The following is a 13,317-nucleotide window of genomic DNA, read 5'->3' as shown; positions in this document are numbered from 1 at the left end:
TCCTGTACAAGCCAGGGGGCATAGGCAGGGTTGGGGATGACCTGATCCTTGCCATCTTTGTCTTTGGTGGTGATGATCTTGGGAGGCTCCTCAATGGTGTTGTCGATGTAGCCGTACAAGCCGGCGCCCATTATCTGGGATCTTGCTTGGGCTTTCCAAAGGACATAATTCATCCGGGTAAGTGGCTCAGAGGTGTTGTAGTTGAGGCTGGATTGGATGGGTGCAGCGGAGGTGGACATGATGAGGGGTTGGGTGGAGGGTTGAGGAAGAAGAACTAGCTAGATGAGATGGAAGAGCCTGCTCTGTATACCATGTAAAGATTATGGAAGCATCTCAACTCTCATACACGAGAGCCCGCAGGTTTATATTGATAGGATGATCGATGGGTATCGATAGGTACATGTCTCGGTGGAGGTTGCCAAACCAAGAGGGGAGGTTACAGAGAGAATCGGGAGAAGAGATAGAATTACTTAAACAGGAGACCTATCTCTAACAAACTAAATAGGATATATGCGCCACACATTAGGTGCGGCCATGCTGCAGCTGGCCCACGCCAAGTGACAAAGGCGCCTCCTCCTTCTCTATAACATATTGCATGCTATATTTGAATATATACTTCCATATATACTACCTGTTTGATCAAAATAAAGTATTAGTTTAGGTGTATATATTATAAATTGAAATGTGATTCCAATGCTTCTCATCATATTCTCAGTTATAGATGAAAAATATTATGTGTATCATAGAGACATAATATTTGATGATTACATCATTTACTTAGTACGTGTTCCATTGAAAATGTTCAGTGAACAACAATGTTTATATTTTTGTACTTAACATGCATATCTTCTCGAAAATGCTTGCTTTTGCACTGAAATGGTCTTTGTTGACAAAGCTAACAAGAGTGTGGAATTGAACATATGGTGTTGAGCGATCCAGTGCAACATGGGTACACGGCAACAACGAACAATCCTTTCGTTGATGATAGTGTAGTCAAGGATCATGTGTTCTTAGATGATATTACTTGCATAGGTACTGATGATTATTTCATTGAACATTTAGTTATTTGTAAGAGAGTTGGTGTAGAATCTGTGTATTTTACCTCGTTCATGTTGTTTTAGGATGCAACATTTGTGCCCCAATGTCTTTGAAATTGAGGACGACTTTGGGAGGGCAAGAGTCTATTCCTAGATGGGTAGCATGGAGCTGGTTCACACTAGTAGAAAACTGGGCTTTGGTCACAGGGCAATATTCACATTAGTCCCGGTTCAGTCACGAACCAGGACTAATGCGAGCATTGGTCCCGGTTCGTGCGGCCAGGGGGCCTGCCGGGCCTCGTGGGGGCATTGGTCCCGGTTCGTCCGGCCCCTTTGGTCCCGGTTGGTGGGACAAACCGGGACCAATGGGCCACGCTCCTGGCCCACCACCCTTTAGTCCCGGTTCATACCACAAACCAGGACTAAAGGGCTGGTCCTAGTTGCGGCCAGTGTTTAGTCCCACCTCGCCAACCGACGGGCGCTGACACCAGTTTATAAGCCCGTCCCTCTCTGCCTTGTTGAGCTCCTCTCAAAGTGAAAATAGATGCCCTTATACAGGGAATTTGACCTAAATTCACAGTAAATTTCTTTGAATTTCATAGAAATTTATTATGAATTTAGGTTGAATTTTCTCTATAGGCGCATCTATGTTCATTTTTTTATAGTAAATAAAATAAATAAACCTTAATAAAATAAATAAACCTTAATAAAATAAAATAAAATAAACTATAGTAACTAAAATAAATAAACCTGAATAAATTAAATAAAAATAGCAGCAGTAAAATAAATAAAAATAGCAGCACTAAAATAAATAAAAATAAAATAGTTAAAGTAAAATACATAAGTAATTAGAAATAAAATAAATAAGTTTTTTGTTGTAAGTAGAAACAAAACAAATAAAACAAAACAAATTATGCCACCTACTTGGCCACCACGGCCTGAATACGACTTGAAACCCATCCATGGGCCAGGATTCAGACCCGCGGAAGGCCCAGTAGGCCCCACAGGCAAAGAGAACGGTTAGGCCCGAAAGCCTGCAGTTGAGCGGAGCTCGAGAGGGTGGGCGCAGGAGCGCTTATAAACCACTCTCGAGCCCTCTCAACTAGCGAGGTGGGACTAAACTTTTGACGCGGGGCAGCACAAGGCCTTTGGTCCCGGTTGGTGCCACCAACCGGGACTAAAGGGGGTCATTGGTCCCGGTTCGTGGCACCAACCGGGACGAACCGGGACCAATGACCTTTAGTCCCGGTTGGTGCCACGAACCGGGACCAATGAGTTCCCTATATATACCCCATCGCCACAGCAGAGCACTCCACAGTGCTCTGTTTTTTCTAGCCGGCGAGGGGAGGGCATTTGGGTGCTCTAGCTCACCTCCTATGCACATGAGGTGTTCGATGAAATGTCTGAGCCACACTACTTAATCTTTCTCCTCTCGAAACTCGACCTCCGAGCTCCATTTTCCCCGAGATTTGTCTAGGTTTAGTGGTCCGTCACGTCCCGTCCCCGTCTTCACCGCCGTCGATCGCCCGCGCCAATCTTGTCGCCAGCACCACCGTGGTGAGCCTCTTGTTCTTATCTTCTTTCTGAAAGGAAAAAAATTCTTACTTTAGATAGATACTTGTCTAATTTTGTTAATTTTATTATTCCTTCTTATTACATAGTGCGATGGTTTTGGTATCCGCCCCCGTCGGCCCTCGTCCTGTCTATGATTTGGATGTGGTATATATTATCTTTTTATAACTATTTGGTTCATTTATTGTTTATGACAAATATACCGACCAACGTGCAATAGATTTTATTTACCTAGGAGGTGGTTGAACCGGAAATTCTAACCGACCCTATTGTCGAGAGGTTAAATTTAGTTGAAGAAGAAAACAATTACTTGAAGGAAAAAATAAAAAAATTGAGGAGGAGAAGATGATATGGGAGTTGCATGTTGTGGATGTTGTCGATGATCACAATATCAAGATGGATGCAATGCGCTTGAAGATTAGAAAGATTAGAAAATATGCCATTCATAACGAGGCTTGGTATCATTATGCCGTTGGATAAATTGTTACCTTGGTTGCGATTATGATCGCATTTGTTTTCGCATTGAAATGTTTTACATAGTTTCAATGTATGGTTTAATTAATTAGATGCTCTGGAGAGTTATATATATGTTGTTAGATGAGAACTATGTATGTACTTTGGTTTTAATGTGATGATGAACTTCTATTAATTTGGTCACTTAATTATCTATTCATGATGTTCTGTAATGGTTTTTGACACACTTAATTATATATAATGCACGCAGATGAACCGGCAATGGATGTACGGTGACAGATACACCTCCGAGTACATTAAGGGCGTGCATGATTTTCTCGAAGTGGCTGAGGCAAACAAGCAGAATGGTTTTATGTGTTGTCCATGCCCTATATGTGGGAATATGAAGTCTTACTCTGACCGGAAAATCCTTCACACCCACCTGCTTTACAAGGGTTTCATGCCACACTATAATGTTTGGACGAGGCACGGAGAAATAGGGGTTATGATGGAAGACGGCGAAGAAGAAGAGGACGATGACAACTATCTGCCCCCTGAATACGGTGAAGCTGCAACGGGGGAAGCTGTTGAAGATCAAGAGGAACCAGACGATGTGCCCAACGATGCTACAACGGGGGAAGCTGCTGAAGATCAAGAGGAACCAGTGCCCGATGATGATGATCTCCGCCGGGTCATTGTCGATGCAAGGACGCAATGCGAAAGTCAAAAGGAGAAGCTGAAGTTCGATCACATGTTAAAGGATCACAAAAAAGGGTTGTACCCCAATTGCGAAGATGGCAACACAAAGCTCGGTACCGTACTAGAATTGCCAAGTTGATGCGATGGCACAGTGAGGACCGTAAGAAAGACGGGAAGTTGAGAGCACCCGCTGACGGGTCGCAGTGGAGAAAAATCGAGAGAAAGTACTGGGCTGAGTTTGCAGCTGACCCAAGGAACGTATGGTTTGGTTTAAGCGCGGATGGCAATAATCCTTTCGGGAAGCAGAGCAGCAATCACAGCACCTGGCCCGTGACTCTATGTATGTATAACCTTCCTCCTTGGATATGCATGAAGCAGAAGTTCATTATGATGCCAGTTCTCATCCAAGGCCCTAAGCAACCCGGCAACGACATTGATGTGTACCTAAGGCCATTAGTTGAAGAACTTTTACAGCTGTGGAATGGAAACGGTGTACGTACGTGGGATGAGCACAAACAGGAGGAATTTAACCTGCACGCGTTGCTGTTTGTAACCATCAACGATTGGCCCGCTCTCAGTAACCTTTCAGGACAGAAAAACAAGGGATACCACGCATGCACGCACTGTTTAGATGACACAGAAAGTATATACCTGGACAAATGCAGGAAGAATGTGTACGTGGGCCATCGTCGATTTCTTCCGACCAACCATCAATGTTGAAAGAAAGGCAAGCATTTCAAGGCGAGGCAGATCACCGGAAGAAGCCCGCCATGCGTACCGGTGATCACGTACTTGCTATGGTCAATGATTTACACGTAATCTTTGGAAAGGGTCCCGGCGGACTAGCTGTTCCGAATGACGCTGAGGGACACGCACCCATGTGGAAGAAGAAATCTATATTTTGGGACCTACCCTACTGGAAAGAGCTAGAGGTCCGCTCTTCAATCGACGTGATGCACGTGACGAAGAACCTTTGCGTGAACCTGCTAGGCTTCTTGGGTGTGTATGCGAAGACAAATGATACACCTGAGGCACGGGAGGACCTGCAACGTTTGCACGAAAAAGACGGCATGCCTCCGAAGCGGTATGAAGGTCTTGCCAGCTACGCTCTTACGAAAGAAGAGAAAGAAATCTTCTTTGAATGCCTGCTCAGTATGAAGGTCCCGACTGGCTTCTCGTCGAATATAAAGGGAATAATAAATATGCCAGAGAAAAAGTGCCAGAACCTAGTCTCATGACTGCCACGTGATTATGACGCAACTGCTTCCGGTTGCATTGAGGGGGAATTACCGGAAAACGTCCGATTAGCCATTGTGAAGCTATGTGCATTCCTCAATGCAATCTCTCAGAAGGTGATCGATCCAGAAATCATACCAAGGCTAAGGAGTGATGTGGCGCAATGTCTTGTCAGTTTCGAGCTGGTGTTCCCACCATCCTTCTTCAATATCATGACGCACGTCCTAGTTCATCTAGTCGACGAGATTGTCATTCTGGGGCCCGTATTTCTACACAATATGTTCCCCTTTGAGAGGTTCATGGGAGTCCTAAAGAAATATGTCCATAACCATGCTAGGCCAGAAGGAAGCATCTCCATGGGCCATCAAACAGAGGATGTCATTAGGTTTTGTGTTGATTTCATTCCTGGCTTTAAGAAGATAGGTCTCCCTAAATCACGGTATGAGGGGAGACTGACTGGAAAAGGCACACTTGGAGGGGACTCAATAATATGCAGGGACGGATATTCTTGGTCTCAAGCACACTACACAGTTCTACAGAACTCTACCTTGGTGACCCCGTATGTCGATGAACACAAGAATAGTCTGCGCTCCAAACACCCGGAGCAGTGTGACGACTGGATTACATGTGAACACATCAGGACTTTCAGCAGTTTGTTGGAAACACGTCTCAGAGGTGACACCACTGTTTTTGATGAGTTTTACTCGTTGTCCAGGGGACCATCTTCGACTGTATTGACTTACAAAGGATACGAGATAAATGGGAATACATTTTACACGATCGCCCAAGATCAAAAGAGCACCAACCAAAACAGCGGTGTCCGCTTTGATGCAGCAACCGAGAGGGGAAAGGACACATATTATGGTTACATAATGGACATATGGGAACTTGACTATGGACATGATTTTAAGGTCCCTTTGTTTAAGTGCAAATGGGTCAATCTGTCAGGAGGCAGGGTACAGGTAGACCCACAGTACGGAATGACAACAGTGGATCTGAACAATCTTGGGTACACTGACGAACCGTTCGTCCTAGCCAATGATGTGGCACAGGTTATCTATGTGAAGGACATGTCTACCAGACCGAGAAAAAGAAAAGATAAGGAAGCGAATACATCATACGATGAGCCAAAGCACCACATAGTTCTTTCAGGAAAAAGGGACATTGTGGGAGTGGAGGGCAAGACACACATGTCTGAAGATTATGAAAAGTTTCATGAAATTCCTCCCTTCAAAGTCAAGGCTAACCCAAGCATCCTGATAAACGATGAAGATTATCCATGGTTACGGCGCAATAAGCAAATGACACAAGCGAAGAAAAAGTGAAGACTTTCTCCCGCAACTATTATGATGATACCATGCCAACTTTGTAACAGACGAGTATGATACCATTGTCCGTTTTGTACACGAAGTGCATCTAGTTTTTGCCGTAACCCTGTCAACTTTCTTGCACATGCTATGTGGATGAAATGATGATACCATGCCAACTTTCAACCTTTTCAGAGTTCATTTGAAATGCTTTTCAATTTTAGGGTCTTATAGCTCAAAATAATTAGTAAATGCATGAAAAATAACAGGCCAAAAATTAAAAATTATGCCACCTACAGGGCCACCACGGCCTGAATACGATTAGAAACCCATCCATGGGCCAGGATTTAGGCCCGCAGAAGGCCCAGTAGGCCCACAGGCATGTACAGAGAGGTTAGGCCCGTAAGCCTGCTTTAGAGAGGAGCTCGACAGCTCAGGCGCACCGCACCTTATAAACAGGTGCGGCTCTCTCTCATCTAGCGAGGTGGGACTAAAATCCCACCACCACGCCGTTGTGCAAGGCCATTGGTCCCGGTTGGTGGCACGAACCGGGACCAATTCCACCATTTGGTCCCGGTTGGTGCCACGAACCGGTACTAATGAGGCTGTGGCCCCATGAGCACCTTTAGTACCGGTTCGTGGCACGAACCGGTACTAGAGTTTCTTACTAAGCAGTTTTTTAGTCCCACCTCGCTACCTGAGTTTCTTACTAAGCCTTGAGGAATAAGGTAGACTGCATGGAGCTATGTGCAGTGCAGTCTACACTATTCCGAAAGGCTTGAAGCTAATCAACAAGCATTGCGCCTCTTTTTTATTTTTAATAACTTATTACAACTCCGGACTTCTTGTGTTACGACAAAATAAAATAAACTTTAATAAAATTTATGAAACTAAAATTAACAAAGTATTTTCTGTTCAAAACATTATAAGAAACCTCTAGTATTATTGAAACTAAAATCATATAAAATTGATGCAACTAAAATTATCGAAGTATTTTCTGTTCAAAATCATTAAAAGCAAAAAGAATTTTCATAAAGAGCTTTTTTGATAGAAACTTTAATAGCAAAAAGAATTATCATAAAGTAAAATAAATAAGTAATTAGAAACAAAATAAAATAAAATAAATAGGTTTTTTGTTGTAAGTAGAAACAAAACAAAATAAATAAAGCAAAAAAGAAAACAAAAAAACTAAATACAGCAAAAAGAATTTTCATAAAGAACTTTTTTTGATAGAAACTTTAATAGCAAAAAGAATTATCATAAAGTAAAATAAATAAGTAATTAAAAACAAAATAAAATAAAATAAATAAGTTTTTTGTTGTAAGTAGAAACAAAACAAAATAAATAAAGCAAAAAAGAAAACAAAAAAACTGAATACAACAAAAAAAATTGTTGGGGCGCTGCCCGCTGGGCCTTCCAACCCTCAGGTTTGTAAATACAGGCCCAGAAGGGCTAGAAGGCTCAACGGGCAGTGCGCCAAAGTTAGGCCTAGAAGCCTGCTATAGAGAGGAGTTCGAGACAGCAGCCGCGCCGGGGCTTTTAAACTGGTGCGGGCGCCCCTCGGCTAGCGAGGTGGGACTAAACTTTTGGCCGCGACGCGGAGCGCCTTTGGTCCCGGTTGGTGCCACCAACCGGGACTAAAGGGGTGCATTGGTACCGGTTCGTGGCACCAACCGGGACCAATGCCCCCCCTTTAGTCCCGGTTGGTTCCACCAACCGGGACCAAAGGCCGCCGCTTCCCACCCTTTGGGCTGCTGAAAAGAGGGCTTTCGTATCGGTTGGTGGCACCAACCGGGACTAATGCCTACCTTTAGGCCTGGTTGGTGCCACAACCGGGACTAAAGGCTTTGCTATATAAGCAAACACTTAGGAAATTTTTCAGAGTTCATCTGCAGTTTGCACCGACGACGCCGCCCGCCGCCCCGACGCCGCCAGGCTGCCCCGACGCCGCCCACCGACCCCGCCGTCGCCGTCGCCGTCGCCCGTGCCCGTCGTCGCCGTCACCATTTCCCGCGCCCTCGCCGTCAGCCGCGCCCCTGCACCGACGCGCGCCGCCTCGGCCCGTCCTCGTCGTCGCCATCGCCCAGCCCCGCCCTTCGCCGCCGTCGCCCCCTACCCCGAGCTCGCGCCCACTGCCCCGTCGCCATCCTCGCCGCCGACCCCGCGGTCCTCCTCACCTTGGTCCGGGCGGCGCCCTCCCTAGAATTGTTTCTTGTTTTTTTTCATATATATATGCTTGTTTTTTATATATATGATGATATATATGCTGGTTATCATAATTGTTTTTGTTCATATATATATATATATGTAATGATTTTTTTTACAGAATATGATGTTTTTTTCATAGATGATCACATATATGATGTATGCATGGATGTGGAGGAAATATGATGTTTTTTTGTTCATAGAACATGATGAAATATGAACAATGCATTAGGCAAAACCTTTACTTTTTTTTGAAATATGAACATGATGAAATATGAACAATGAAATATGAACAATGATGAAATAGGAAGAAAGGAGAAGAAGAGGAGAGGAAGAAGAGGAGATATAAATAAGAAGAGGAAAAAGAAGAAAAAGAAGAGGAGAAGAAGAAAGGAATAGAAGAGAAGAAGAAAAAATAGAAAAAATTCTATTTTTTTCTTCTTCTCTCCTCTATTCCTTTCTTCTTCTCCTCTTTTTTTTTCTTATTTTTTTCTTCGATCTTCTCCTCTATTCCTTTTCTTCTTCTCCTCTTTTTATTTCTTCTTCGTTTTCTTATGTTTTATCGGGTCTGTCGTCGTCGATATACCCCTCTCTCGATAACTTCAACACGAGGGGGGGTCGATATACCCCCTCCCCGATAATATTATTTTCCCATGTACGTATGTTGTCGTTGTCGATATAACCCCCTCCCGATAACTTCAACACGTGGGGGGGTCGATATACCCCCTCCCCGATAACATTATTTTCCCATGTATGTATGTCGTCGTTGTCGATATATATAACTCCCTCCCAGATAACTTCGACATGATGGATGGTCGTATTTATACCCCCTCTCGACCGTGATAACTTATACCACGGGAGCACCCCCCGGCCCTCTCGCTCGACCAAAACTCTCGAGGACACCCAAACCCTAGAAAAAAACGATGTCGGTCTCCTACACCCTCCCGCCGCACCCCTACCCTTGAAGCGTTGCCGAGGCCACCCCAAAGCCGGAATAAGCTAGGTCTACGTTTGCACTATCCACCTACTGTCATGTTTGTGTAATAATTGCCATGTTGTAATATTTGCAGAAACAATGGAGCACGGACGAGACGAGCAAGCAGAAAAGGTGTTGGGGGACATAATCTTAGCCGGAGGTGATATCTTGTCGTATCTTAACGACAATGATGGTCTTGAAGAACAGGGTGAAGAAGCAGGCTACGGTGATCGAAGAGTGGAGGAGGAAAGAGATGATTATGATGGCTCCGTTGACCCAATGCTGGTGCAAGAAGGAGCCCGTGGTGACGGCTCCGGTGACCGAACAGAGTCCGGCCAGGTAAATATATTAGTTAAGCATGTGCTGACTAGCTAATTGATGCATTCATTGTTTTGGTATGTACACATATTAATTAACACTCGTCTTTCTTCTTTTTTCTAGCCCTCCGGATCGAGCACAACTGCGGTAAAGAGACGAGGCCCGAAGAGAAAGTTGCGCTCGGATGAAAGGTTTGAGATCACAGCAATCGCGCGCGACGGCCAACCGATTGAACCCATCCGGACAAAGGATGCATTTGCTGCTCAGTGCGGGGTTCTAGTTAGGGACAAGATCCCGATCAGCATCCAGCAATGGTATAAGCCTAAGAAGGAAGACCCTGAGGTGTCTTATGTCAATGATATGCAGAAAGATGATCTTTGGACTGAGCTGAAGGCAAATTTCACCCTACCGCCAGAGGAGGATCCGGAGAAGCCAGTTAAAGAGCAATTAATCAAGTCTCATGCTCTTAAGAAGATGGTAGACTTCAAGAGGTGGAAGAATCAGCTGAAAACGTTTGTCGACAAAGAAGAGACACCAGAATTCATCGGCCAGTATGAGAAGATCAGAGATCACTGGCCCGCATTTGTGGCCCACAGGACATCGAAAAAGAGTAAGAAGATGTCAGTGACAAACAAGAAGAATGCTGCGAAGAAGAAGCTTCTCCATCGCACGGGGTCAGGTGGCTACCTCAAAGCCCGGCCTAAGTGGGCCAAGGCTGAGAATGATCTGCTTGAAACAGGGATCAAACCATACACAATGAACTGGACAGACCGTTGCCGGACTTGGTTCTTCGGGGCTGGCGAAACCTTGGACCTTTATCAGGGAGGTGCGTTTGGACGAACGAGCTTTTGAGAATACCAGTCAAGAAGATTCAGCAATATATCGATGCAGTGCAGGAAGGGACGTTCGTTCCAGACAGAGAGAACGACGAGCTCACAATGGCCCTCGGGAATCCTGAGCACCCTGGACGGACACGAGGCACGCCAGGCTCCGTTCCGTGGAAGGCTGGTTTTCCGGACGCAGGCGGTTACAAAAGCCAGGAGAGGAGGAAAAAATGGAGCAGACCCAAATTCAGAAGCTGCACGAAAGGGTTCAAGCGCTAGAGGAACGAGACGGCAATCGACATGCCGAAACTACCCCCGAAGCTACCCCGCCATCTCAGCGGAGAAGCATGGTGGTTCCACCGAGCTGCTTCAGCCGGAGCATGTCTTGACGGCTCCTGCTAGCTACCCCGCGGATGCTATCACGAAGTCTCAACATTGCCACCTTATGGCGCAATGGCAGAACTTGAAAGTCAAGGCAGCTGTTGGCTCTGTTTTACCTCCTGAACCCGGTGCAACCTACCACTCTAGGCCGATTCCAGAAGGATATGCTAGGGTGATGGTGGAAAAAATAACGGAGGGATTTGAGGACCTCCAGCTTGACCATCCTACCGGTGAAGGGGAGACTCGGCTGGGTTTAGCTCTGAAGACTCCGTGCCTATGGCGGAAGGAGCTCATTAACCTTCCGAACTGGACGCCTCCGGCGAGTAAGGGCACTCCACCGCCGCCTCCTCCTCCGGCGAGTGATCAGGGCACTCAGCCTCCTTCTCCGGCGCGTGGCGGCACTCCGCCTCCTCCTCCGCCTCCTCCTCCGGTGAGTGATCAGGGCACTCATCAGCCTCCTTCTCCGGCGCGTGGCGGCACTCCGCCTCCTTCTCCGCCCGCGCCGGCGTGCTAGAGCAGCCAGCCTCCTCCTTCTCTGCCTCGTCAGCAAGGGCGGAAGAGACCCGCCGCCGCTCCGGCTGCCCCAGCGCGTCGTAGTCCTTCTCCTCCGCCTCGTAAGCAAGGAAAGATGACAGCCACAGCCGCTCCGTCTGCTCTGCCGGCGTCTAGCAGTACAGCTGCCAGAGGCGGGAGGCAATACAGATTCGGTCCTTCTATGAAGTCTCCAGAGAAGTTACCATACGAGAGGACCGAGGAGGAGAACGCGAAGATCGTGCGAGCCGAAGTGAAGAACTTCTTTGAAGGGGTGAAAGCAAAGAAACATCCACCTCCGGAGGAGAAGGTAGATCCGGTGAAAGCGAAGCGCACTCTGGATGCCCTGACAAAACCACCGAAGTCTCCGCCGAAAGGCAACTATGAGCGCATTATTGCAAAGACATTTGTTGAAGCGGAGCGGTCGGGAAGTACTGTTAGTGATCAAAGGATAAAAGAACGACGAGCTGGGAAAAAGATTGCCCAGCTCGGCGAACAAGCCAACCAATCGTGCCCCCCGCTCAAGGTGTCTAAAGACATTGTCACTAATGATCCGAGGATGGTGGCCGGTTATAGCAATCCTGGAGATTACCTGCCCGACGATGTACATTATGAAATCATGGAGGTGGACGAACACAAATACCATTACGGGAAGCCTCTCGTCAAAGATGAAAGATCTCTAACAACGATGATGCGAAGATTACATGATTGGTACCTGAAAACCTGCAGAGAGTCTGATGGGATGAATATTTTGACGCTGAGAGTTAAACCGGAGCACGACCTCGTTGGAATTGAACTGCTGAATGTTCCATTTGAGGAGTTCTTCCAGTTTTACAATCAAAAGGCCCTCGATAAATCAACGATCACTTGCTACTGTCTGTAAGTAGTACTACTTCTGTCATTAAGTCTCTCTATATAGGTCGGCTCTTTCATTGCATGTATTTATAATTATCCTCACTATATTATGCAGATTGAAGATTGCCGAAATTGAGAAAAGACAAATCGGTGATATTGGGTTCATTAACACAAATCTCATAGATGCATATACGGTTGAAAAACATCCCAAAGAAGCCGAGGCCTACTTGCTACGATCGTTGGTATTAAATCATTACAAAGATATAATACTCTTTCCTTACAACTTCAAGTGATTGTTACTGTCTTGTGCATATTCGGTTTCCCTTATTAGTCCTGGTTATGGTAATGTAATTGATGAATTATGCATACATGCGCAGCTTCCACTATATTCTCCTAGAGATTAAGCTTGAGCAGGGAGTAGTAACCGTCTTAGACTCGAGACGAAAAGATCCCCAGGACTATGCGGACAGGACTCAAATGCTCGAGAAGTAAGTTAAATCGATCATTATCCATCATATCAGCAACTTTGTTCATTTCCTGATATCAAGTAATTGTTTTCTTTGTCTGGCAGGGTTTGGAGAAAATTCACCACAAAAGCTCCAGGACTGTCGAAGGAGCTGCAATTTAGACACCCGAAAGTAAGTACTATAGTAGCATGTTCCGCACATCTCCTAGTGATTCAAGTGCTAGTTTCATCAATACCATTTAGCATGCTTGCTTATCAGTTAGATTGACCTCTATTTCTTGTAAAGTGGTTGTGGCTGGAACCAGGGAATGATTTCTGTGGATACTACGTTTGCGAGTCTATCCGCCACACGACCTGTGAGCGGGGCTACTCTGACGAACAATATGAAGTGCGTAAGCATTAGTATTCACAATTTTATTTTATTACCATCATTTGTGTCGAGTTTCATTTATTCATA

General features: G+C 45.6%; 1 pseudogene; it reads left to right on the top strand.

Moving 5' to 3' along the window:
* Positions 1 to 920: 920 nt before the first annotated feature.
* The window catches only part of LOC109759590 (chaperone protein dnaJ C76, chloroplastic-like), a 115,237-nt pseudogene continuing 102,840 nt past the window's right edge, over positions 921 to 13,317 (top strand).

Source organism: Aegilops tauschii, chromosome 1, assembly GCF_002575655.3.
Source record: "Aegilops tauschii subsp. strangulata cultivar AL8/78 chromosome 1, Aet v6.0, whole genome shotgun sequence".
Classification (NCBI taxonomy): domain Eukaryota; kingdom Viridiplantae; phylum Streptophyta; class Magnoliopsida; order Poales; family Poaceae; genus Aegilops; species Aegilops tauschii.
Note: the sequence above shows the minus strand (reverse complement) of the source record. Positions and strands in the feature narration are given on the sequence as shown.